The sequence below is a fragment of the Scyliorhinus torazame genome, chromosome 12, assembly GCF_047496885.1.
Source record: "Scyliorhinus torazame isolate Kashiwa2021f chromosome 12, sScyTor2.1, whole genome shotgun sequence".
Lineage (NCBI taxonomy): Eukaryota > Metazoa > Chordata > Chondrichthyes > Carcharhiniformes > Scyliorhinidae > Scyliorhinus > Scyliorhinus torazame.
Window position 1 is genome coordinate 35,841,278 of NC_092718.1, and position 26,438 is coordinate 35,867,715.

Below are 26,438 nucleotides of genomic sequence, written 5' to 3' on the forward strand. Positions count from 1 at the left end.
CCATTCAAAACAATCTTCAGCCAGAAGAGCCGAGTGGATGATGCATCTCGGCCTCTTCAGAGGTCCCCAACAACACAGATGTCATCCTTCATCCAATCCAATTCACTCCACATGATATCAAGAAACGGCTTGAAAGCACTGCAAAGGTTATGGGCCCTGACAATATTGTGCAATAGTACAGAAGACTTGGAGTCTGGAACTTTCCCTGCCCCTAGCCAAGCTGTTCCAGTACATCTACAACACTAGCATCTACCTGGCAATGTGGAAAATTGCCCAGGTGTGCGTCAACACAAGAAATAGGACAAATCCAACCCAGTCAATTAGCTCCTGTCCATCTAATCTTGATCATCAGTAAAGTGATGGAAGGGGGCATCAACAGTGCTTTCGAGCAGCACTTGCTCAGCAATAACCTGCTCATTACCACTTAGCTTGGGTTCTGTCAGGGTCACTCAGCTCCTGACCTAATTCCAGCTTGGTTCAAATATGAACAAAAGTGCTGAATGCTTGAGGTGAGAGTGATTGTCCTTGACCATGAAAGCAGCATTTGATCGAGTATGGAATCAAGGAGCACTCGCAGAAGTGGAATCAATGGCAATCATTGGGGAAAATGTCCGCTGGTTGGAGTCGTACTCGGCACAAAGGAAGATGGTTGTGGTAGATGGAGGTCAACCAACTCATTTCTAGGACATCAGGAGTTTATCATTGCAGTGTTTCCGACCAAACTATCTTCAGCTGCTTCATGAATAACCTCCCTTCCATCATCAAGTCAGAAGTGGGGATGTTCTATGGCGATTGCACAATGTTCAGCACCAATTGTGACTCCTCAGATGCTGAAGGAATCCGTGTCCTAATGCAGCAAGGCCTGGACATTATCCAGTCTTGGGCTGACAAGTGGCAAGTAACATTTGTGACACACAAGTGCCAGGCAATGACCATCTCGTATAAGAGAGAATCTAAAAATCACCCCTTGACATGCAATGGCAATACCATCACTGAATCCCCGACTGTCAACGGCCGGGGGTTATAGGGAGGCAGTGGTGCAATGGTATTGTCACTGGATAGTACTCCAGAGACTCAGAGCAAGATCTGCGGACCAGGTTCGAATCTCACCATGACAGCTGAAATTTGAATTCACTAAGAACCTAAAATTAAAAGTCTAATGGTGACCATGAAAGCATTATTGGTTGTCGTAAAACCCTACTGGTTCACTAATGTCCATTGTGGAATGAAATCTGCCTTCCTTACCCGGTCTGGCCTACATGTGACTCCAGATCCACAGCAATGAGGTGACCCTCAAAAGCTCTCTGAAATGCAGGGCAGTTAGGGATGGGAAATAAATGCTGGCCCAGCTGGCAACACTAAGGTTCAGTAAATGGAATTTTTTTAAAAAGTGGACCTCAAACCACTGTTGGGCCTTTCAAGGAGAACAAGGTTATTCCGCCAATTGCATCGGCTGGGATTCAACACTGGGCATTGATCTCATCGGCCTATGAATAGACATTTGAAGACCGACCAGAGACACAAATCGCCAACACTGATGCCCTTACACCCCCCCCCACCCAGAGACACAAATAGCCAACACTGATGCCCCCCCCCCCCCCCCCCCCCCCCCACCAGTACCACAAGAAATCGTGATGATAATGAATTCCCTAGACACTTTGCTAGTGCCAGCACAGCAAATCGAAATTTTGGACCAGCAGAGACCAGCTGTTATCAAGATAAGACACAAAATATTAGCAGGTTGGCAGAATGAGATGATTTCGAAGACATGAAGCCACACCATATTGGGAAAGGTGAACTAAGCTGTGAGGATGGCAACATTCAATGGGGAGGCGAGAGTAATTATCCCTGTGCCAGGGAGGGAATTGCTCCTTGCAGAGTTGCACAGTGCCCATCCGGGCGTGTCAAAAATGAAAATGCTTGCCAGACGTCATATGTGGTGACCAGGCATTGATGGCGATATTGAGGGATTAGTGAAAAACTGCGATCAGTACCAGTTACAGCAGAAGTTACCTGCGAACGCCTCTTTGGACCCTTGGAATGGTCGGGTTGCCAAGGGTCCACATGGGTCAACATAGACTATGTCGGAGCATTTTCAGCACAACGTTTCTACTATTGGCTGACAATGTTTGAGAGGAGATCCCAACCACACATGCAACAGTCGAGAAGCTTCACGCTCCATGGATTACCTGATGTGCTCGAATCAGATATCGAGACGTCTTTTACAAGCAGCGAATTTCAAAGTTTCATGTCTTCCAAAGGGATAAAGTCCACCAGAACTTCACCGTATCATTCCTCATCCAGTGGACTGGCTGAGAGGGAAGTCTGGACTTTCAAAGCCGGCTTAAAGAAACAACCAGCTGCAAATTAGAAACAACAAGAGCTCGTTCCTCTAGCGCACAGGACCATCCCTCATCCACCACAGGTACATCTCCAGCAGAACATTTCATGGGTCGACATTTACGGACCAAGCTAAGCCTGTGATGCACGATCAATCACTACTGAAGCGAGATTGTAGTCCAATTGAAGGCTTAATGAACAAGTAGTTACCCCAGCAGCTCCGGTACAGAATGACTGCTGTGGGTGAAACACAGACTCTTATGCTCCGCCTGCTGGGCGAGCCAGCAGGCAGGTTCCACCACTCATACTACAGTATAAGGTACATTCCCACCTAGGTACTGCGATACCCCTAATATAGCCTACCACCTTCTGGTATTCCTAAATTCCGTCCGGTGGGTAGAGGCAAGACAGTGCAATCAAAAAAAGAACCGTTTGAAATAAATGATCAAGTTTATGTGAGAAACCTTTGGAGTGGCCCACGCTGGGTTCCAGGAATTGCTGTGGCCAAGACAGGACGAAGTGAGTGTGCAGGGCAGGATTTTGAGGAAACATGTGGGCCTGCTACATGGGGGGGGGGGGGGGGGGGGGGGGGGGCGGACCTACCAGGAGCCAGTGTTACAGCCCGATTTGTTGTTGCCAGCTGGAAGTATTGTTGGCTGCCCGAGAAGTGAGACGTCCAATCAGCCTGTGACAGGTTGTTCCGACTGAAACAGAGGAGTTTGAAGCATTGACACCAGAAGAGAGACCGAGTATGACAGCTTCTGCAGAAAGTACCTCAACAGGAGCACCCCAGTCAGGGAAGTTGCACCGTTCTATGAGGAAGCCGAAACCACCAGAGAGACTGAATTCTGATGGACTATTAAAGATATTTATTGCTGTAAATTATAGGGAACTGTATCAGTTAACTCTCATTCTGTATATTGAGGAACTTTCAAGTGGCGGGATGTGGTGGCTGGCCCCTTTGAAGGGTGATCTTCTGAGGATCATGTGATCCACTCGTCTAATCGGTAACTCATGTGCGGGATCCTGAGCAGATCACCTTTTGCTCAGCTCGATCGAGGAGGCTGACTGGCAGCATCAAGCTACATTACTCTGTAAGTGACATGTGTGAATAAACGTTCGTTGTTTGTACCTACTGGTGGGGCAAATGAGCTGAATTGAGAAATTACGATAACATTAGACAGGAATTGAAGAACTTGGATTGGGTGCGGCTGTTGGATAGTAAATCAACATCGGACGTGTGGGAGTCTTTCAAGCAACAGTTGATTAGGATTCAGGAAAGACATGTTCCTGAGAGAAACGAAGGGATAAGTATGGGATGTTTAGGAATCCTTTGATAACGAGGGATATGTGAACCTCGTCAAAAAGAAAAAGGAGACTTTTGTACGGTCTAGAAGGGTGGGACAGTCAGAACCCTGGAGGAGTATAAAGAAAGTAGAAAGGTACTGAAGTGGGAAATTAGGAGGACTAAGAGGGGTCATGAAAGTCCTTGGCAAGTAGGATTAAGATGAATCCCAAAGCTTTTTATTCATATGTAAAAAGCAAGGGGGTGGCCAGAGAAAGGATTGGACCACTTAAGGACAGTGGGGCGAATCTATGTGTTGAGTCAGAGGAAATGGGCGAGGTACTAAATGAGTACTTTGCATCAGTGTTCACCAAAGAAAGGGACTTTGTGGAAGATGATCCATGGGTAGGGTGTGTTAACAGTCTGGATCATGTTAACACGAAAAGGAGGAGGTATTGAATCTTTAAAAAAATATTAAAGTAGATAAGTCTCCTGGACCGGATAGGATTTACCCCAGAATACTGAGGGAAGCAAGGGAGGAAATTGCTGGGCCTTGACTGACATCTTTGTATTCTCCAGTGGCTACAGGTGAGATCCCAGAGGACTGAGAACAGCTAATGTGGTACCGCTGTTTAAGAAAGGTAGCAGGAATAATCCTGGAAACTATAGGCCGGTGAGCCTCGTCGGTAGAAGGTAAATTATTGGAGAGAATTCTCAGGGACAGGATTTATACTCATTTGTAAACAAATGGACTCATAAGCAATAGACAGCATGGTTTTGTGAAGGGGAGGTTGTGCCTCACTAACTTGATCGAGTTTTTTGAGGAGATGACCAAAGATGATTGATGAGGGGGAAGGCAATAGATGTTGTTTACATAGACTTCAGTAAAGCCGTTGACAAGGTGCCTCATGGCAGTCACATGGGATCAGAGTGAGGTGGTAGATGGATACAGAACTGGCTCGGTCACAGAAGGCAAAGGTAGCAGTAGAAGGATGTTTTTCTGCATGGAAGGTTGTGACTAATGGTGTTCCACAGGGATCTGTGCTTGGGCCTCTGTTGTTTATAGTGTACATTTGGAGGAAAATGTAGCCAGTCTGATTAGTAAGTTTGTGGATGACACCAAGGTTGGTGGAGTGGCAGATAGTGTTGAGGATTGTCAGAAGATGCAGCTGGACTCCAGGTAAGGGATTTTGTGCGAAGGCAGATTTTTACCTTTCCACTCCTTCCACCACAGGGGATACAGGACAAGGTAGTTCTAGAACGGGGGTGGGGGAGGGGAAGTATCGGAAATTTACAAAAAACTCATGAGTGGGAGGAAATCGAGATAGGGTGGACAAAATGTAGTGGGAAGAGCAGAGTCAATACGTCCTCATCATGTGTCAGGTTCAGCCTGATACAATTCAAGGTGGTTCACCGGGCGGTGGCCCGGATGAGCAGGTTTTTTGGGGTAGAGGACAGGTGTGGGCGATGTGCCGGAGGGCCCGCAAATCATGTCCACATGATGCCCGAAGCTCAGGGGATTCTGCAGGGATTTACAGATGTCATGTCCAGGGTGTTAAAGTTGAGGGTGGCACGGAGTCCAGAGGTGATGATTTTTTGAGTGTCGGAAGACCCGGGAGTCCAGGGGGTGCGAAAGGCTGATGTTTTGGCCTTTGCTTCCTTGGTAGCCCGGAGACATATCTTACTGGCGTGGAGGGACTCGAAGCCCCAAAATCAGGTGTATGGGTTAGTGACATGCTGGGTTTTTCAGGCTTGAGAAAATCAAGTTCGCCCTGAGAGGTTCATCATTAGGGTTCGTCCGGAGGTGGCAGCCATTTCATCGACTTCTTCGGAGAAATCTGAACCGTCAGCAGATTCAATATAGTGGGGGGCTTAGGGAGCAAGGGGGGAGGGGTAGGGGGAGGGAGTTAGACTATGTCGGTCTAGCTTCGGCGAGAACTGTGGAGATGGACAGATGTTACCTGTTGAACTATGTTTATAGCTGTACTTGTCTCCTTTGTTATTATAAAACCATAAATGCCTTCATAAAGTGTTTTTCAAAGAAAGAAGATACAGCGGGACATAGATAGGTTGGAGATTTGGGCAGAGAAATGGCAAGTGGAGTTTAATCCATACAGACGTGAGGTAATGCATTTTGGTAGGTCTAACATGGAGGGGAAATATACCGTAAATGGTAAAACTCTTAGGAATATAGAAAGTCAGAGAGATCTGGCGTGCAGGTCACAGATCTTTGAAGGTGGCAACACAAGTGGACAAGGTAGTCAAGAAAGCATATGGAATGGCTTGCCTTCATTGGATGGAGCATCGAATATAAAAATTGGCAAGTCATGCTACAGTTGTATAGAACCTTGGTATGGCCGCACTTGGAATATTGCGCACAATTGTGGTCGCCACACCACCAGAAATATGTGGAGGCTTGGGAGAGGGTGCAGTGGAGGTTTACCAGGGATGTTGCCTGGTCTGGAAGGTGTTAGCTATGTGGAGAGGCTGAATAGACAGAGACTGTTTTCATTAGAAAGATGGAGGTGGAGGGGTGACCTGATAGAGGTCTACAAGATTATGAGGGACATGGATAGTGTGGCTGGGCAGGCACTCTTTCCCAGGGTGGAAGGGTCAGTCACCAGGAGGCATATGTTTAAGGTCTGTCGGGCAAAGTTTAGAAGAGATGCAGAAGGCAGGTTTTTTTACACAGATGGGGGGGTGAATGGCTGGAACGTGTTACCAGGGGAGGTTGTGGAAGCAGATAGATTAACAGCATTCAAAAGCCATCTTGACCAGCAACATGAATTGGATGGTATAGAGGGATACGGCACAAGAAGTGCTGAGGGCGTTGGCAATGGTTGGTATCATGACTGGTACAGGCTTGGAGGGCCGATGGGCCTGTTCCTGTTCTGTGTTGTCTTGGATGTGGGTGCCGCTGTCAAGGCCCACACTTGTTGCCCATCCTTAAACTGAGTGACTTGCTGGTCCATATTAGAGGGCAGTTATGAGTCAAACGTAACTCTGTGGATTTGGAGTCACATACATATGAAATGCAGATTAAATAGTAGCAGGTAAGTAGCAGGGTGAAACAGATACTTTGGTAAGCAAAGTGGAGACGAGCAATATAGAGAACTCGATCATAGCCACGGCCAGTTGCAAAACAGAGCTCTTAGAATAGAATCAAGCTGTTAGAATCACAGACACCATAGAATCCTGACAGGATAGACGAGGCCTTTAGACCCATCGAGTCTGTGCTGACCCTCTAAAAGAGCAGTCCACACAAGTGCATTCCCCCACCCTATCCTAATAACCCCTTAACCTAACCTACACATCTTTGGACCACAAGGGGCAATTTATCATTGCCAATTCAACTAACCTGCACATCTTTGGACTGTGGGGGAAAAGTGGGACACCTGAGGAAATCCATGCAGACACGGGGAGGAAATGCAAACTCCACACAGAGAGTCACCCAAGGCCAGAATTGAACCCGAGTCCCTGGCGCTGTGAGGCAGCAGTGCTAACTACTGTGCCATCATGCCGTCCATGCAGAATGACAGCAGCAGAAGTCTCTCTGTTCAGACCTCATAGGTTCTACCTTAACTAGAAGAAAGGTTCATTCTCAAAGAAGTCTACAGGTCTTGTGTGATAATTATTTGCTGGATTGGCTCATAGTGTTAAAACCTATGGGATGTTGTTTTGGGGAAGGTATATTCTTGGAGTTTAGGGAAGTAAATAGATTTATATTGGAGTGTAGTTTAAGCATACTGTCTGGGTAACCATTATTGTAGTTAATTGTCAATGTTGTTCTTTACTGTGGCTTTTCCTGTTGAGTATTGAAAAGTTGAATAAACGTTTTGTTATTTGAATAATTTACAACAAGACTGGCCTTTTTCCTCACCAGGTTTCATCTCTTTTCTCACATTTCTTTTCCAAAAAATAGTTAAGGACCGGCATGCCAAGTCTCCCTTCTGAATTTGGATGCTTCACATTGAACATCAGCCGGGTCCATCACACATGTAAGTCAGACCAGGTATGGATAGCAGAATTTCTTTCCTAAAGATGAGGTGAAGTCACCATAGTGCAGATGACTATAGGCCTGCTTTCCCCTTTTTTGTGGGGGGGGGGGGGGGGGTTGGGGGGGAAGAGAGAGCTAGTGCGCAGGAAGAGCTGACTGGTGGTGATTTAACCTGAGGATCACCACACCTCAGGCGAGTTGAGAAGGCAGGATCTTCATGAATAACCTCAGCCAGTACAGGAAATGAACCCACGCTGCTGGCCTCACTCTGCATCACAAACCAGCTGTCTAGCCAAGTGAACTAAATCGGCCTTCACGAAAAGAGCACTAAGGAATTAGATTTTTACCACTAAATTCCTATGAAAATGAAATTAAATGAAAATCGCTTATTGTCACAAGTAGGCTTCAATGAAGTTACTGTGAAACACCCCTAGTCGCCACATTCCGGCGTCTGTTCGGGGAGGCTGGTACGGGAATTGAACTGTGCTGCTGGCCTGCCTTGGTCTGCTTTAAAAGCCAGCGATTTAGCCCAGTGAGCTAAACCAGCCTAACCTTATCTACATTTCTCATTCAAAACTTGGAGAAATTTGGGTTATTTTTCTCGATTAAATGTACTATTTACTTGAAAGTTGTTGTTTCTGTGAGTGGCTAAGTAAAGGTTTTCAGACCAGTGTTTCCTCTGAGGGAGGTCTGGCGGCGCAGTGGCTAGCGTTCCTACCCCTGGGGCTCAGGCTCTGGGTTCAAGTCCCAATTGATTGCCATGGACGGTGCATTCATAATGTGGCCAAACAGATTGACAGCCAGCCTGTAAATGCTTCCAGTATGCCTGATGGCAGGTGGTAAGAATGGGAGAGTTTCCTGGCCAGCCAGACTCAAGAAAGCAACAACACACCATTGCAATATTTTGCCCAGCATAAATGTGGACTTCTGCAATGGAAGCCCAAGGTTGCCAACGCCCTCTTAGAGCATGGTATCTGAACTTGGATTGTATTATTGAGGAGAATATACTTTCACACTGTGTGTGTCTCTTGGCTGCACTTTCAACTGTCTGGAATCGATATGTTGGTTGCACTGTTCTTCAATCAGTAACTAGGCAGGAATCAAAGGTCCAGGGATTAATCAATAGGTCTACCATCTAATAACTCATTCTGACAAGATGAGTTTGAATGGTCTGCAAAAAAGCTCAGGTGACTTCCATTTTCTCACATTGAAGTGGTATTCCAGAGGAACGATTGCACAAAATCTTTTACTTTACATGAATACACACCTCTCAACACAAAGCTATGAGCGTCACTCCGTGAGAACCAAGTCTAGCCTAATTGCAACATTTCAATACAAGAAATACCAAAATTTATCCAGTAGTAAAATAATCAACAATCCTCAACAGTTGCACGGAATACGTTTATATATATTTTTTAGAAGTTTATAGAGGAGAATGGCTCCAGTTCAGTGAGGTTATTTAAGAGAGCATAAATAAATATGGCAGCTATCATAACAGCGACCTGTAGGGGTAAAGGGGAAGAAAAAACATTACATATGAGGAGGCGAAGGAACATTAGAAGTAAGATTTCTTACCAGTGATGCAGTTGGTAAACCCATTCAAATTAAAGTAGCACACACCAGAATAGTTAAGCGAGTGATACTTGGACCAGACAGCCAGTAAAACACAAAGAAGGAGTAAACCCAGTGTTGCCCTCAAACTAAGGTCTCAACTGACATGGCAGACAAAGAAGCACACAAGATATTTTGTACAAATCACTCTTTATTCATGTTTAGAGCACTGAACTGCTCTTTACTTCACTCAAATCACCTGTCAAAACATTGATTACTTGTTACAATAAATAAAAAGACTCATGGCTTAGACTTAATACTACCCATTGCAAGGCGAGATGATCTTCACTGAGTCCCAGACGTAGGGCGGTCTTCATGACGGTGGATCCTGCAGGTCATCGTCGGGTAGACTTCAAGCTTTTCCTTTTTATCTAGTTTCTTTCAGCATCAAGAAGGATCTTTCGCCACATACATGGATGACCTGTTATCCGTTTTCCTCATTGTTAGTTGGCAAAAACAGCTCGCATCTGCTGGTCTTGCTTTCTCTATCTGACTGTTGAGTGCACATCTTATCACACTTGCTCGCATCACGGAGACAGGCTGATTCACAGGCCTTGTGTCCTGGAAGATTGACTACTTTTCCCATCATGCTTTGAAGGGGTTTAGCTGTTGGCCATCCAGCTACATAGAGCATGCAAGAAGGAAATGTAAGAAGGACAATTCACGGAGGAGGAATTAGGCAACAGCATCAACAGGGGCCATTTGGCCATCTGTAGGCAGACAGCACTGACAATTCTAAATCCAAAAGAAAGAACAAATATACCACCTGCAGAATGAAACAGATAAATCCGACACATTATTTGATAAAGTTTATGCTGTGTTGAGATTTTACTCAAATCATTAATCTCACTGATAATTCTGAAGGATTCAGGATTGTTTCAAATACGGGAAAGTGGTGAGATGAATCATAGTTGGATGTCCTGCCCCATTATGATGCTGAATAAGCCCATACAAAATGAGGTAGGTGTAACTGTTCAACATTGTAGTCATCTGTCTTTGATTCATGATCACATGTTGATCTTAGCCTTTCTGCTAACGGGAGATACTGAGTTCACGCACAGCAATGGGGAATAAATAAATGAATGGATGATGAGTCATTCTGGATTTGTATTTTGTATCTCAATGAAAATTGATGTGGAGTAACAGAGATAGTGGCTTCAGGCTGGTGAGTCTGCCTGCTACCCTAGTCATGAATGTAAATTGGCAGGAGGAATCTAAAAGGCTGTTGCAATATGTTAAAGGAATACTGCATCGTCTGTAATCCTAAACAGCATACATTGTATCAGACCAAAATCTTTATTTTCCTTACTATAGATGTAAGCAAACATTCTTATTTTTAGAATTATTTTAGCCAAGCCAGCCATTTTTTTCTTAGTATCCTCTACCAGTTTGTGTGTGTGACAGGCGATAACCTATTTTCATTCAAATGTTTTTCCCCCCCAGATAGTGTCAAATGTTCAAGGAGTAAATAAACAAGGGGCGGGATTCTTCGTCGGCCGACGCCGGAATCGGGAAACGTGATTGGGCGGAGGATCGGTTCCGACTCCAAAATCGCGGCAGGCGCCGATTTCACACCAAATTGCAATTCTCCGTCGCCTCGAAAGCGGCAACAATGCATTCCGGAACACACGTACAGTAAATGCCGTTGGCATATCATTAGCAGGGTCGACCCGGTATTCCCCGGGACGACCACGATTCTCCACTTCCAATGGACCGAATTCCCGATGGCACGGTTCACTGGTGCTTTAAAAAATCGTGAAACAGGTGCCGGGGCTTTTGAGGGAGAGGGGATATGGAAAGTGTCCAGCATGCCATAGTTTGCTGACCGTTGTGCCGCTGGCCGGGGGGCTTCTGCCAGGGATGGGGGTAGTAGCGGGGGTGGCCAGGAGGTGAGATATGGTGTCGGGTGGATAGGGCATGAACACCATTGCCGCGGCCTGGAAGGCAGCCATGCAGCTGCGCATACCGCCCACTGTGAACTTAGGGTCACAGGTCGTATGGGTACCCCCCCTCCCCCAGGCCATCCTCCTAGGTGCCCTCTGGCCCCAGCTGACCCATCAGCCATATGGGCATGCTCCAGCACAACGAGTGTCATTTTGTTGGCTGGGATGCTGTGTGAGGTGAATGAAATGCGTATATTTCGGCTGTCGGCCTCCTGAGTATCGGCCTCCTGAGTGTCAATCGCGAATCCGGTGAACTTGACACCGTTTCTCATTGAAATCGATTGTGTTCCACCTGGCACCAGTACTAGCCCCACAACAGTCGCTGAATCGTTGCAGGTGCGGCGCCAGTTTTGCTGTCATGGAAGTTCATGATTCCTGCCTCGGCATCAACACAGCATCATCATAGTCCCAGGAACTCATCCCAAGATATTTAACCATGGAAGTATTTTCAGAGATGAGAATCAACTCAATGGTCTTTTTCATAATGATAAATTCCTACCAAAGCAAAATTTAAAAAAAAGTAAAGTCACCACAGTCTGCTTTTCCCTTGTGAGGGGGAGAACTGACTGGTGGTTCTTTAACCTGAGGATCACCACACCTCAGGCAAGGGGCAAGGCTGAGCCTTCATGAATAACCTCAGCCAGTACAGGAATTGAACCTTGTGCTGTTGGCCTTGCTCTGCATCATAAACTAGCTGTCCAGCCAACTGAGCTAAACAGACCCCAAGATGGGGTTTGGGGTTACGGGGATTTGGGGGGGGGGGGCTCTTTCAGAGTGTCATTGCAGACTCGATGTGACGAATGGCCTCCTTTTGCCCCAAACTTTTTTTTAAAGCGAAGGCTGGTAAGAAAGGGGAACTCACTGTCACCTGGGAGTGGTCGAAGGGGACGGGACAGATGCGTTTGAGGGAGGAGAATAATAGATGGTTGCCATATGGTAGATTTGGATAAGACCTCCCGGGAGGTTGGAGTGGAGCACAAACACCGGCATGGATTGTTTCAACAGGACGCCTTTGTTTCTGTAACGTGGATGGTGGAAGTATCGGAGATGCAGGAGTGGGAAATGTCGGAGTGTGGGGGCAGTGGCAAAATAAACGGCGCCCACGTTATAATGTGAGGGAGGGGGGGAGAGAGAATGGCCACACTGCAGTTGATGCAGGAATGGAGGGAAGTGTACATCAGGCACAACCCCCGCTACATTTAAGTCTTTCCTATCTTTGGCGATCAAACCCACTTCCTATGCGTGTAAACGCGGCGGTAGAACACGTCAGTGCTCTCTCTGCTGGGCTGTCTTCTCAAATGTACTGAACGCTTCCAGCGCTGGAGTGCAACTTGTGGCCATGGTCGGTGTGCGCTGGGAGGTAGGGGCAACCCTTTCTTTTCAACCCCTGTGTGTGTGTCTGCTCCCAGCCCCTCCTCGTGTTATTCCTTCTATTTATTTTATAAATCGCCCGTGTGGAATGTCTCCATCTATCTCTCATTCTCCTTAATTTCCCTAAAGCCAGCTCCTCCACCACCCTGAAGCAGCCAGAGTCCCCCCCCCCAAATATTCTCTCCCTCTCGGCGGTGACTAACACTCAGCGGGCTGAGGCCAGCAAAGATTCCCGCTTCATTGCAGCGCCCGGTTGGTGTTCTGTGGTTGGGAGACATCTCTCTCCCGGTGAGTGATTGTGAGCTGAGGTGAGTGATTGTGAGGTGGTGGTGGGGGTCGCCCCCTGTTTTCCCTTTTTGGCGGGGAAGGCAGGAAATCCGCTGAGCAGAAGTGGAATTTGCCAGCCCAGCCCTTGAACTTCCCTCCTCTTTCTCAAACCTCTGCACTCAACGAGCGCCGGCGACCAGTTCCTCTCAGCCGGGAGCGGCGCCTGGTTCCCTCGGTTTAAAGAGACGGGGGCGTGGGGGTTGATGACTGCTTTAGTCATGGGCGGAAAATCTGGGAAGTTCGTTCCGACCTCACGCGGCATAGGCTTGGGTCTCTGAGCGGCAGCTTGTTGGGTAAACATGTAAACATGTCAGAACCGTCTTATCTCTTACCCGACCCACCACACTGTTAACGGGCTGTGATAGTTTTCGCTTGTCCGCCAGTGCTGTGACTCGTCAGCTCTCCCGGAGCACAGGAACAAATTTCCTTTTTAAAAACATTTTGGAACTTCCAACACAACGCTACTTTTTCCAAATCCCAGTGTGCATGTGACAGTAGCCGCCAGGGACGGTAAGACACCCCCAGGATGGGGTGGAAGAGTGAGGAGGCTGTGGCCACCTCTTTACTGGAGCTGCAGGAAAGATGGAAGGTGGCTTCACCAGTGTAATGCAAGGAGCGATGCCGTTCTCAGAGACTCAATGAAGCTCAGGTCATCTTCATTTGAAGGTCTGAAGAATAGGACACAATCAAACAGTATGCACTACCACTACCATATATATAGTGAAGGGCTATATTTACAATTAGCACGGGCGGCACGTCTCCCTCAGAGCTCTAGGGTCCCGAGTTCAATCCCAGCCTTGGGCGACTGTCTGTGTGGAGCCTGCATGTTCTCCCTGTAGCACAATCAATCACTCACAAGACGAGACGAGAAGGAGTTGAACGATGACTTTATTACGCAGACTTGTTCCCCAGCAGTTACAGAATGCAGCTGCTGGGAGAACCCGGGCTCTTACACTCCGCCTTACTGGGTGGAGCCAGTAGGTGGCTGATCCAATCGGGATCCAGTGTCTATCCACAAATAGCCTCTCGGCATCCCAGGGTACCTTAATACCCCTAATACATACCACTACATTCACCCCTTGTTAAAAAGGAACCTGGCGGGGTAGTGGGTCGTATGTTGGTAGGGGTTTCCAGAGTCGATACCTTGGATGCCGCTAACACGGCGGCTATGCTCCGACATTAACTACTTACAATGCCGCTTTTACTGGGCAACCCAAAAAAATATTTACAGAGGCAAATCTCGCTTCATTATACAGATTTGATGAGTCGAATGGGTGCCCTGGTCGTCCTCGCCGATTGTCTTAGCCCCGGTGGTGATGCAGGCGCCGGTTCTGGCCTTGTCATCTCTGGGAACGTCGCGATGTCTCGTCCTGTTCCAATATCCCTATTCGGGGCTGGGGGAAGGACCAATCCACCCTGGAAGGGGGCGGCTGTGGGATGCGCCGGCGGGAGGGAGGGGGTGATTGGTGTTGGGGGTGTGTGCGTGGCTCTAGAGGGGGTCACTGGTGTTGGGGGGGTGTGGGGTCCCGCAGGGAGACCGTGTCCTGTCGGGTGTCGGGGTACATAGGCGTATTGAGGGTTTGCGTGGAGGAGATGAACCCTCTCGACCAACGGGTCCAATTTGTGCGCCGCACATGCTTTCAGAGCAGGATGGGTCCAGGTCGGAAGTGAAATGAAATGAAATGAAAATCGCTTATTGTCACAATTAGGCTTCAAATGAAGTTACTGTGAAAAGCCCCTAGTCGCCACATTCCAGCGCCTGTTCGGGGAGGCTGGTACGGGAATTGAACCTACGCTGCTGGCTTGCCTTGGTCTACTTTCAAAGCCAGCTCTTTAGCCCTGTTCCGTTCTCCCTCTCTACCTGACCGTTCCCCCGGGGGTTGTAACTGGTCGTCCTGCTCGAGGTGATGCCCTTGCTGAGCAGGAATTGACGCAGTTCGTCGCTCATGAAGGATGACCCCTGTTGCTAACTTTTGGTTGGTTCACTTGGCTCTGTTCTATAACCTTTGCTCTCGAGTCTTTATGATACCGCCACGAAGTTCAAGTCCAAGTAATGATCAATAACTCAACACACCGATTAGTAAGATTCAAATCAAAGCACGTTTATTATACACAGTAATTGCTACTCATGCACAAATTCTATATCTAAGCTACTTCTACAACTAACAGGCCTATACTTAACTTCGGATTGGCCCACCAGGTCAGGGGAACAAATGGCCTTTCGTTCGGATTCTGAAACTGCGGGATTCAAAGCCGGTATGGACTGGTAGCTAGGAGCGCCTATCTCGTAGCGAGCGTCGACTTGAGACTTACTTCAGGGATGTGGCAGCTTGGAACGTTCACTCTCAGGGGTTGCTGAGTGACCCGGTCAAGGAGAACAATTTGAACTTGAGGCTTAACTTTTATAGTCCCCAGGGGCTTCCCGCCTTTCGGGGTGGACCCTGTACCTGGTTCCAGGTGATTGGACTTCGTTCCAATCGCTTGGTTCGATTTTTCCAATATTGGAGCGGTTCCCTGATCGATGGGCGGTCTTGAGGTGTTTGTTAACCTCTTTTGTGTTGGCTCCTGCTGGCGCCAGGGAGTCTGGCTTAGTTTTGTGTGTCCCAAATATTGCTATTGTTCCCGGGGATAGCTCATTAGTATGTAGATGGCTGCTACATTATTATGCTGATGGTCGCTGGTATCGATGCTGTCTGGGCTTTTGCAGAGTTAAATACACAGCAAACCTGCACCTGCTGGTTTCTGCCTGTGTTGGCTGAATTTCCCTTCAGCCTTTGCTGTTCTCCATTTTAAATCGGGAGTTGGCCAACTCAGGTGGCTACCCCCCTATCGCTATGTATGTAGGCGGGGAAATCGAACAGTGTAAAGATGGTGCCGAGGGCTCTAATGACCGTGGCCGCGGTCATGTCGGGACAGGGGATGGCGAATGAGAACCGGGAGTATTCGTCAATCACGTTGAGGAAGTACGTGTTGCGATCGGTGGAGTGGAGGGGGCCTTTAAAGTCCAGGCTGAGGCACTCAAAAGGACGGGAAGCCTTTATCAGGTGCGCTTTATCTGGCCGGTAGAAATGCGGCTTGCACTCTGCGCAGATCTGGCAGTCCCTGGTGGCGGTCCTGACCTCCTTGATGGAGTAGGGCAGGTTGCGGGTCTTTACGAAGTGATAGAACCGAGTGACCCCCGGGTGGCAGAGGTCCTCGTAGAGGGTTCGGAGACGGTCCACTTGTGCGTTGGCGCACGTGTCGCGGGATAGGGCATCGGAAGGCTCATTCAGCTTTCCGGGATGATACAAGATCTCGTAGTTATAGGTGGAGAGTTCGATCCTCCACCGCAAGATCTTGTCGTTCTTGATCTTGCCCCGCTGTGCATTATCGAACATGAAGGCAAGTGACTGTTGGTCAGTGAGGAGAGTGAATCTCCTACCGGCCAGGTAATGCCTCCAATGCCGCACAGCTTCCACTATGGCCTGGGTCTCCTTTTCCACTGAGGAGTGGCGGATTTCTGAAGCATGGAGTGTGCGTGAAAAAAAGGCCACGGGTCTGCCTGCTTGGTTGAGGGTGGCCGCCAGAGCTACGTCAGACGCGTCGCTCTCCATGTGGAAGGGGAGGGACTCGTCGATTGCGTGCATCGTGGCCTTTCCGATATCCGCTTTGATGCGGCTGGGCTGAAGGCCTGGCGGGCCTCTGTCGACAGGGGGGGACCGTGGACTGGATTAGCGGACGGGCCTTGTCCACGTAGTTAGGGACCCACTGGGCGTAATAAGAGAAGAAGCCCAGGCAGCGTTTCAGGGCCTTGGAGCAGTGGGGGAAGGGGAACTCCATGAGGGGGCCCATGCGTTCGGGGTCGGGGCCTATCACTCCATTTCGCACTACGTAACCAAGGATGGCTAGACAGTCGGTGCTAAACACTCGCATTTCTCCCTGTTGTATGTGAGATTTAGGGCGTTTGCGGTCTGGAGGAATATGCGGAGTTTGGCGTCGTGGTCCTGCTGGTCGTGGCCGCAGATGGTGACGTTGTCGAGATATGGGAATGTGGCCCGCAAATCGTACCGATCAACCATTCGGTCCATCTCCCATTGGAAGACCGAGACCCCGTTAGTGTCGCCGAATGGAACCCTTAAAAAATGATAGAGCCGCCCATCTGCTTCAAAAGCAGTGTATTTTCGGTCGCTCAGGCAGATGGGGAGCTGGTGGTAGGCGGACTTAAGGTCCACCGTGGAAAAGACCTTGTACTGTGCAATCCGATTGACCATGTCGGATATGCGGGGGAGAGGGTACGCATCCAGCTGCGTGTACATATTGATGGTGTGACTATAGTCTACGACCATCCTCTGCTTCTCCCCGGTCTTTACAACTACCACCTGGGCTCTCCAGGGACTATTGCTGGCCTGAATTATGCCTTCCCTCAGCAGCCGCTGGTCTTCTGACCGGATAAAAGATCGGTCCTGGGTGCTGTACCGTCTGCTCCTAGTGGCGACTGGTTTACAATCCGGGGTGAGGTTCGCGAACAGGGAAGGCGGATCGACCTTGAGGGTTGCGAGGCTGCATATAGTGAGTGGGGGTATAGGGCCGCCGAATTTAAGCATTAAGCTCTGGAGATTGCACTGAAAATCCAATCCCAGGAGTGTGGCAGCGCAGAGGTGGGGAATGACGTACAGCCAGTAGTTTTTGAACTCCCTCCCCTGCACCGTGAGGTTCGCGATGCAGAACCCTTTTATCTCTACTGAATGGGACCCCGCCGGCAGAATTTTTTTTTGATTACTTGGGTGGATCGGAAGGGAACAGCTTCTACCGTATTGGGATGTGTAAAACTCTCCCTGCTCCCAGAGTCGATCAGGCAGGGCGTCTCGGACCCGTTTACGAATATCGTTGTTGATGCTGTTTGGAGCGTTCGGGGCCGCGACTGGTCCAGGGTCACCGAAGCCAGTCGTAATTGTTGCACCGGGGCGTTTTCTTCAGGCCCCGTGTGGCCATCCATCTCGGGGTCCTTAGACGTCAGCCAAGATGGCGGCGTCCACGGGTCGCACACAGTCCGGGGTCGGCAAGATGGCGCCGCCCATGGATCGCACTTTGCCGGGGGGGCACAAAATGGTGGCACCCATCCCTCCCGCGTGGAGTCCGGGACCCAAGATGGCAGCGCCCATTGGCTGCTCCTGGATCGCTGGGGGGGTTGAGTTTGGGGTTCTCCCCCGGAGATTGCGGCTACCCCCTGGGCCTGGCACACAGCGACGAAATGCCCCTTTTCCCCGCACCCTTTACAGATGGCTGAGCGGGCCGGGCAGCAAAAGTAGCAGCGGGGCCCCCCCGGGTGATCTGCCGCTCCTGGCAGTGCAGGCCTGCGGGGGGTCCCGGGTGTTCGGTCGTGGCGGAGGTCTACGGTGCCCAAGGGGCTGCCGTGCGGTCGGAGGCATAGGCGCGGCCGTTTTGTGACGCCACATCAAACGAGGCCGCGAGGGCCCGTGACTCTTTGAGGCCTAGTGTGTCTCTTTCAAGCAATCGCTGGCGAATTTGGGATGAAAGCATACCTGCCACGAACGCATCTCGGACCAGCAACTCTGTGTGTTCATTAGCCGCAACCGATGGACAGTTGCAGTTTCTCCCCAGTATCAACAGTGCATTGTAAAATTCGTCCAGTGATTCCCCGGGGATCTGCCGTCTCGTCGCGAGCTGGTGGCGTGCGTAGACCTGGTTGACGGGCCGAACGTAGATTCCTATCAGCATTGCGATCGCCGTCGGGAAATCTTCCGCATCCTCTATGAGCGTGTAGATATCAGGGCTCACCCTGGCATGCGGGACCTGGATTTTCTGTTCCTCTGTAGGTATGCCGGGGGCCGTTCGGAGGTATCCCTGGAAACACGCTAACCAGTGTTTAAAAGTGGCCGCTGCGTTTGCCGCGTGGGGGCTGATTCGCAGACACTCCGGCATGATTCGGAGCTCTATATCCTTAAAAGTCTGCGTAATAAATTGTAGCACAATCAATCACTCACGAGGTGAGATGAGGAGTTGAACGATGGCTTTATTACGCAGACTTGTTCCCCAGCAGCACAGTTACAGAATGCGGCTACTGTGAGAACCCGGGCTCTTATACTCCGCCTTACTGGGTGGAGCCAGTAGGCGGCCGATTCAATCGGGATCCAGTGTCTATCCACAAATAGTCTCTCGGCATCCCAGGGTACCTTAATACCCCTAATACATACCACCACACTCCCCATGTGGAGTCTGCACGTTCTCCCCATGTGGAGTCTGCATGTTCTCCCCATGTCTGTATGGGTTTCCTCCGGCGCTCCGGTTTCCTCCCACAGTCTAAAGATGGTGGGTTAGGTGGATTGGCCATGCCAAATTGCCCCTTACTGTCAAAAAGGTGAGGTGGGTTTACTGGGTTACAGGTGGAGGTGTTGGCATCAGTAGCGTGCTCTTTCCAAGGGCTAGTGCTGACTCAAAGAACAAAGAAAAGCACAGCACAGGAACAGGCTGCCCACCTAAACTAAAATCTGCTGTACTTCAGGGGTTGTATCCCTCTATTCCCGTCCTATTCATGTATTTACTCGATGAACCAAATGGCCTCCTTCTGCACTGTCGGGATTCTATAAAGGAGAATATTACAATTGTTTACCTTTTCAAAAAAAAAGTTTTCATTCTCCATTTTCACATTTTCCTTCAACATTTACACCCCACCCACAAACAGTAAACGGTAACAAATACAAAATCAATCCCCTTAACAATACCAACGATCCCATCCTCCCACCACCCCAAACAACGGCCCACCTGTCAATATATGCATGAATAAAACAAACCCTCCCACGGTGGAAACAACCCCCCCCCCCCCACTCAACGCCATCCAACCTCTGAAAGAGTACTGTACATGATACCCAAGAGTTGTACCCGCCCCCCCCCCCTGTCTCCAGCTCCTCCCGTCCACTGTCTCTTGTAAAACTCCTCCCCAACCTCGGTTCCTCCCCCCCCCCCCCCCCCCCCCAACTTTCCACCCCGGCTAGACGACTCGGACCCTGTTCTGCCAGGCTCCGATAGCCGCAGCCCCTCCCCCCACCTCACTCCCGTTCACTGGCCGGCTTAAACCGGCCAGCGTGGAGGCCCCCGCCCGGGTCCCTTTCCTCCTTGCCCGGCCCTAGGAAAGCCCAGAAATCCCCTTTTAGCACACAAACCCCGCATATCCACCTACACCCCAAAGAGCCCTCATTTCGAGTGAAAGTCCCATCACTTCCCTTGTCCAAATATATACAACATTGGCTCCTTTAGCCCAGACACCCGCATGCAGTGAAACAAAAAAGAAGAAAATACAGTCATGAGGTCACATCGGCACATGGCCATTTCTCAATTTGTCAGTTCTGCCACAGTCCTTCTGCCTTCGCAAACTCCTCCGCTGCTTCCGCCATTCCAAAATTAAAGTCCCTGAGCTTTGCTGGATATACAATGCCGCACTGCACCTTGCTAATGTACAGTGCCCTGTTCACCCGGTTGAAGGAATAAAGCCTCCTCGCCAGCTCCACCGTAAAGTCCTGGTATACCAGCTCCAGCCCACTGCACCACCCGCTTCTGCTTGGCCCAGCTCAGGACGTTCTCCTTCACACTGTACCTATGGAAGCACAGAGTCACGACCCTTGGCGGCTCACTCGCCTTTGGTACAGGCCTCCACGACCGATGAACCTGATCCAGTTCATATCGGGAGGGATCCTCCCCCTCCTCCAATAGCTTCACCAGCATCGCGGCAAAATACTCAGTCGGCCCCGGTCCTTCAACTCCTTCGGGCAGCCCCACAATCCTCAAATTCTGTCGCCTGGATCTGTTTTCCAGGTCTTCCATTTTTCCTCGCAGTTCCTTGTTAATGTCCATCACCTTCCGCATCTCCTTCCCCATTGAGGCAAGTTGTTCACCGTGCTGCAATAACGTCTCCTCCACTTCCTTTAGCGCCTCCCCTTGCTCTCGCACCTCCGCCACTGCGCTTGCCACCGCCTTCGTCAACGGGGAAATCGCCTCCTCCACCAGCACACTGAAAACCTCTCTCATCCCCTTCCTCATTGTCTCCATGTATTTTGTAAACTGCCTTTCGAATTCCGCAGCCATCACATTAGTTATTTCTTCAGCTGTAAGCAATGCGGCCTCCCCTGGTGCTCCAGCCTCAATTTTCCTTGGTGACCCCGCGGTGACCTTTTCACTCCCCGACGGACCTTCAGCTGTCTTCCTTACGGATGTTTTTTTGCTCACCCTCGACATTTTTCTTCACTGTGCCTTCGCTATGCCGCCTCTGTTCCTTCTCCCTGCTTTTACCGCCTCCATGGTCCCTGGGACCAGGCTTGAAGCCCCGAAAATGCCGTTCCCGAACAGGAGCCCTCCATTGTGCGGCCGCCTCCCGCCCGCTGTCACCGGAAGTCGCCTACAATTGTTTACCTTGAGTTAATAGAATACAAATGACAATTGAACGTGGCGTTTGAAGGGGATTTAAATACATGTTTGATGAACAAACATATAAAGATGAAATAAAAAGAGGAGATAAACTGGATTAGGGTAACAATAATATTTGCTTTGCAGCACTGTAGCATTGAAGTAGTTGAGGTCTTTCAGCGTCGAGATTCCTGTGTACGAAAAAGTTTATGAGCACAATCTTTCACAAAATAGAATTTATAGAGAGGTTCAGATGGCAATATAAACAGCACGGGCAACATTTACATACTTTGGTAAAGTGATCTCAACTCCCAGATGGCCTGCACTACTCAAAATAAATTGTTCTGTGTAACATGTGAATCTTTGCTTTAATCTCTTCCTCATGGTTTGGCAGAATGGAATATAGGCGGCACTAAACTTTGTCTTCAAGTTGTATTGCTTGTGCAGTAGGACTAATGTTGGGATTTATTTTAATGGTTGTTCCCGGGAATGTTTTAGATGATGTAGTTTATGAATAGGCGCTTAAATAAATAGTGATCCAAATAAATTTTCCAAGGCCTCCTGGGGTTGTGATGACTCAAATAAACTGCTTTCACTTAAGATCACTTGTAGAATCATAGGATGAAACAGCACAGATAGCAACCATCTGAAAGCGTTGTCCAAATAGTCCCACACCTTGCCTCTATTGCGTAATTCATTTTTGCTTCAATTATTCATACAACTTCACTTTGAAAGTTAATGTTGGAAGCGTCTGTGATTTTGTGATATTATCTCAAATCTTCAGTGCGGTAACTCATCTCCTACTGTATGTTACCCACGGCTAACCCTCCGCTCCCCATCCTAAAGATGGGCAATGCTTGTTCAGATGCCCAGATACTTATACAAAGCTGTGATTATGAATAATAAAGGGTGGGATTTTTCACAAATGATGCGTGTCTTTCGCTATTACTACTTTGTTTTGCTGGTTGTTCATTGCTCATTCAGCTCTTTGCCTATTGGATATGCATTGTCTGCAAAGAAATCATTAACAAATGAAGAAACAAGTATTCCAACGCTTATAAGTAATGGGGATTCAAAGTAGGATCAGGTTAAAAGCACATAATAGCAGATTACAGAACAAAGTAATGAGGTTGAGCTGTAGAGCACTATACAGTGCACCATTCCATATATTGGGCAACACGGTAGCACAGTGGTTAGTACTATTGTTTCACAGCACCAGAGTCCCACGTTCGATTCCCGCTTGGGTCACTGTCTGTGTGGAGTTTGCACGTTCTCCCCGTGTCTGCATGGGTTTCCTCCGAGTGCTCCGGTTTCCTCCCACAAAGGTGAATTGGACATTCTGAATTCTCCCTCGGTGTACCCAAACAGGCGCCGGATGGAGTGTGGCGATTAGGGAATTTTCATAGTAACTTCATTGTAGTGTTAATGTAAGCTTACTTGTAACAATAATAAAGATTATTATTATTGTATTTCGTCTGCAGTGTATAGTTTATGAAACCATACTTAAAAAATTTTTTTTTTTAGAGTACCCAATTCATTTTTTCCAATTAAGGGGCAATTTAGCGTTGACAATCCTCTACCCTGCATATCTTTGGGTTGTGGGGACGAAACCCACGCAAACACGGGGAGAATGCGCAAACGCCACATGGACAGTGACCCAGAGCCGGGATCGAACCTGGGACCTCGGCGCCGTGAGGCAGCACTGCTAACCACTGTACCACTGTGCTGCCCCAATGAAACCATATTTTGGGTTCCTATTTATTCATGTTTCAAACCAAAGCAACACTGTTAGTTCTTCATGGACTGTGTGTTTTGAGAGGGTCATGAAAATTAAGCCAAAATCTGTGTAATTTGGATTAATGGACGTTGCTGGTGATTTTCTTCAGCCTTATTCTGATTAGCAGATGACTGAAAATCAGATTAACTTTGGCGTGATAGACATGGGGCGAGATTCTCCGACCCCCCGCCGGGTCGGAGAATCGCCGGGGGCTGGTGTGAATCCCGCCCCCGCTGGTTGCCGAAGTCTCCGGCACCGGAGATTCGGCGGGGGCGGGAATCGCGCCGCGCCGGTTGACGGGCCCCCCCGCGCCATTCTTTGGCCCGGATGGGCCGAAGTCCCGCCACTAAAATGCCTGTCCCGCCGGCGTAAATTAAACCACCTACCTTACCGGCGGGACAAGGCGGCGCGGGCGGGCTCCGGGGTCCTGGGGGGGGCGCGGGACGATCTGGCCCTGGGGGGGTGTCCCCACGGTGGCCTGGCCCGCGATCGGGGCCCACCGATCTGCGGGCGGGCCTGTGCCATGGGGGCACTCTTTCCCTTCCGCCTCCGCCATGGTCTCCACCATGGCGGAGGCGGAAGAGACTCCCTCCACTGCGCATGCGCGGGAATGCCGTCAGCGGCCGCTGACGCTCCTGCACATGCGCCGCCTGGAGATGTCATTTCCGCGCCAACTGGCGGGGCACCAAAGGCCTTTTCCGCCAGCTGGCGGGGCGGAAATTCATCCGGCGCCGACCTAGCCCCTTAAGGTTGGGGCTCGGCCCCCAAAGATGCGGAGCATTCCGCACCTTTGGGGCGGCGCAATGCCTGACTGATTTGCGCCGTTTTGGGCGCCAGTCGGCGGACATCGCGCCGTTTCCGGAGAATTTCGCCCATGGTTACTACTGTATTATAATATTTTCTTAATGTATTTGCTGAACATTCATTTAATCTAATTTGACCTTTGCAATAGAAATTGACAAATATCTGAAGGTTGCTGCATATGAGAAAATCTTTATTTGTCTTCATAGAATCCCTCCAGTGCAGAAGGAGGCCTTTTGGCCCATCGCGTTTGCACTGATCCTCCGAAAGACCACCCCTACCTAGGCCCACATCCTCGGCCTATCCCCGTAACCCCACCTAACCTTTGGACAATAAAGGGGCAATTTTAGCATGGCCATTCCACCTGCACATCTTTGGACTGTGGGAGGAAACCCACACAGACACGGGGAGAATATGCAAACTATACACAGTCACCCAAGGTCAGGATTGAACCCGTGTCCCTGCTGCTGTGAGGCAGCAGTGCTAACCACTGTGCCACCATGCCGCCCAATAAATGATGAAAGCGATCTCTCGTTGAACATTTTTGGAAATGCAATGCATGGATGTGGTGTAGATTAACAAGAAAATGCTAGTTCTCCATTAATATCAAACAGCACACAAAATCTACAGGGTGTAATAAGGCTTCATGAGCATTGGAGGGGCAAGGTGATGCCATAAATTGCAGGAATGCATTTCATTGTTTTAACAATGTCATCTCATCCCAGAGAGGTATCAGTGTCTGATGAAATTCTCTGGAATGTGAGGTCATGGATGCAGCAATTTCTTGCTGTCTTTCCACATACAAGTCGCTATCTGCTTGCTGGAGGGATAATGTGACAGATGCTGTTAATGGTCAGCCTCGACACCTTGTGCTTTGGGTAATGCTGCATTTTATGTGACTGGGTGAAGTAAAATATAACTTAACCCTGCATAGCAACTTGGCAAGTGAGTTACCAGATAGTTTTTGTACGCAGTCTATATTTTTTCTGTTCTGTCAGTATTATATATTCCTAGTTCAAGTATATCTCTGTCATTTGAAAAGTAAAGTTTATTTTGAAGGAGAGAGTTAGAGAGTTCCACTATTCTTCATGTGGATAAAGTGCTTCCAGATTTTACTCCTGAGTGGCTTAGCTCTAATTCCAGGATTTAACACCCCCCCCCCCCCCCCCCCCTGCTCACCCCCAATCAGCTCCAATCTGGATTATCCCAGCAAAGTAAATTACTTCTAAGTATTTTTCTATTTAACCCATCTAACATTTTAAAATAATCTTTATTAGTGTCACAAGAAGGTTTGCATTAACACAGCAATGAAGTCATGGTGAAAATCCCCTAGTCGCCACACTCCGGCGCCTGTTCGGGTACACTGAGGGAGAATTCAGATGTCCAATTCACCTAACAGCAATTCTTTCGAGACTTGTGGGAGGAAACTGGAGCACCCGGAGGAAACCCGCGCAGACACGGTGAGAACGTGCAGACTCCGCACAGACAGTGACCCAAGCAGGAATTAAACCTGGGACCCAGGCACTGTGAAGCAACAGTGCTAAACACTGTGCTACTGTGCCACCCATGCTACTTCTTTAAGTACACTGGCTTTTCTCGACCAATTGCCTGAATCTTCTGTTCTCATAATGTCATCATTGGTAAAGTTCTCGACACTCTATCATAGAACTGCTTTTGTTTTGCTTTAATGTTTTGCATTTCCTGCAGTATAATTGCATTCTCCTCCTTTTCCAAGTATGGAAGGGTGGTACACAACCTCCTATTCATGAGTAACTCTGCTGGCGATCTACCATGTGACAATGGTGACATTTTGTAACTCAATAGTGCGAGATATGGATCAGATTGGCTGTCCATTGTCTTCCTCAACAATTGCTTGAAAATATGTATACTTTTCTTGGCTTTGCTATTAGCTTATGGGTACGACGGACTTGATGTGACGTGATTGAAATCATAGGTGACTGCAAGGTGTTGCCACACTTTACAGCTAAAACAAGGATCGTTGTCACTCACAACGTCATGAGGAATTCCGTAATTCAGATCATCCACCCACCTTCAAAATACAAGGAATAGAAGCCAAGTTTACGCAACCTGTCCTCGTATTTTAAGACCTGCTATTGTCCAAGTAAATCAGCACCGAACCCCTTCCAGGGGCAGAATATCTTCCAGTGAGGTTCATTATCCAAAACTGAACACAGTACTTCATCTGGGGTCTGATCAGGGCTCAGTACAGCCAAAACATCACTTTTGAATTCATCTTTATTTTACAATGTCTTTCACTCAAGTTCCTTAATGAAATAGAATCTTTCGAACTAACAGAGTTCCTTAGATAAATCTTCGTCCCGGTCCTCGAGGAGAAGGTACAGTGTGTTTAACCTCGCTGCTCCACCATGTCCCCAAGTGAAGGTTTGTAATTGCTGGTTGTACAGGTTGCTTGAGTATGTGTTCTGAGAGAGACGAATCATTTACAATGTGTGCTGATTCCAGCATAAACATACTTGTGTTGATTCAGGGTTAATCAGTTCCTTAACACTGCATTGCAACAGCAGTTTCAGCTCTGAGACACTCTGTGTAATGCTGTAATATGGGCCA

At 48.8% G+C, this 26,438-nt stretch overlaps 1 protein-coding gene across 1 annotated transcript in view; it reads left to right on the plus strand.

The window, feature by feature from the left end:
* Positions 1 to 12,616: 12,616 nt before the first annotated feature.
* LOC140387320 (probable phospholipid-transporting ATPase IM) overlaps positions 12,617 to 26,438 on the plus strand; it is a 277,940-nt gene continuing 264,118 nt past the window's right edge. Inside the window, exon 1 of the mRNA XM_072470248.1 lies at positions 12,617 to 12,855. The gene's annotated coding sequence lies outside the window, so the exon portion shown is untranslated. The remainder of the gene's footprint in view (positions 12,856 to 26,438) is intronic.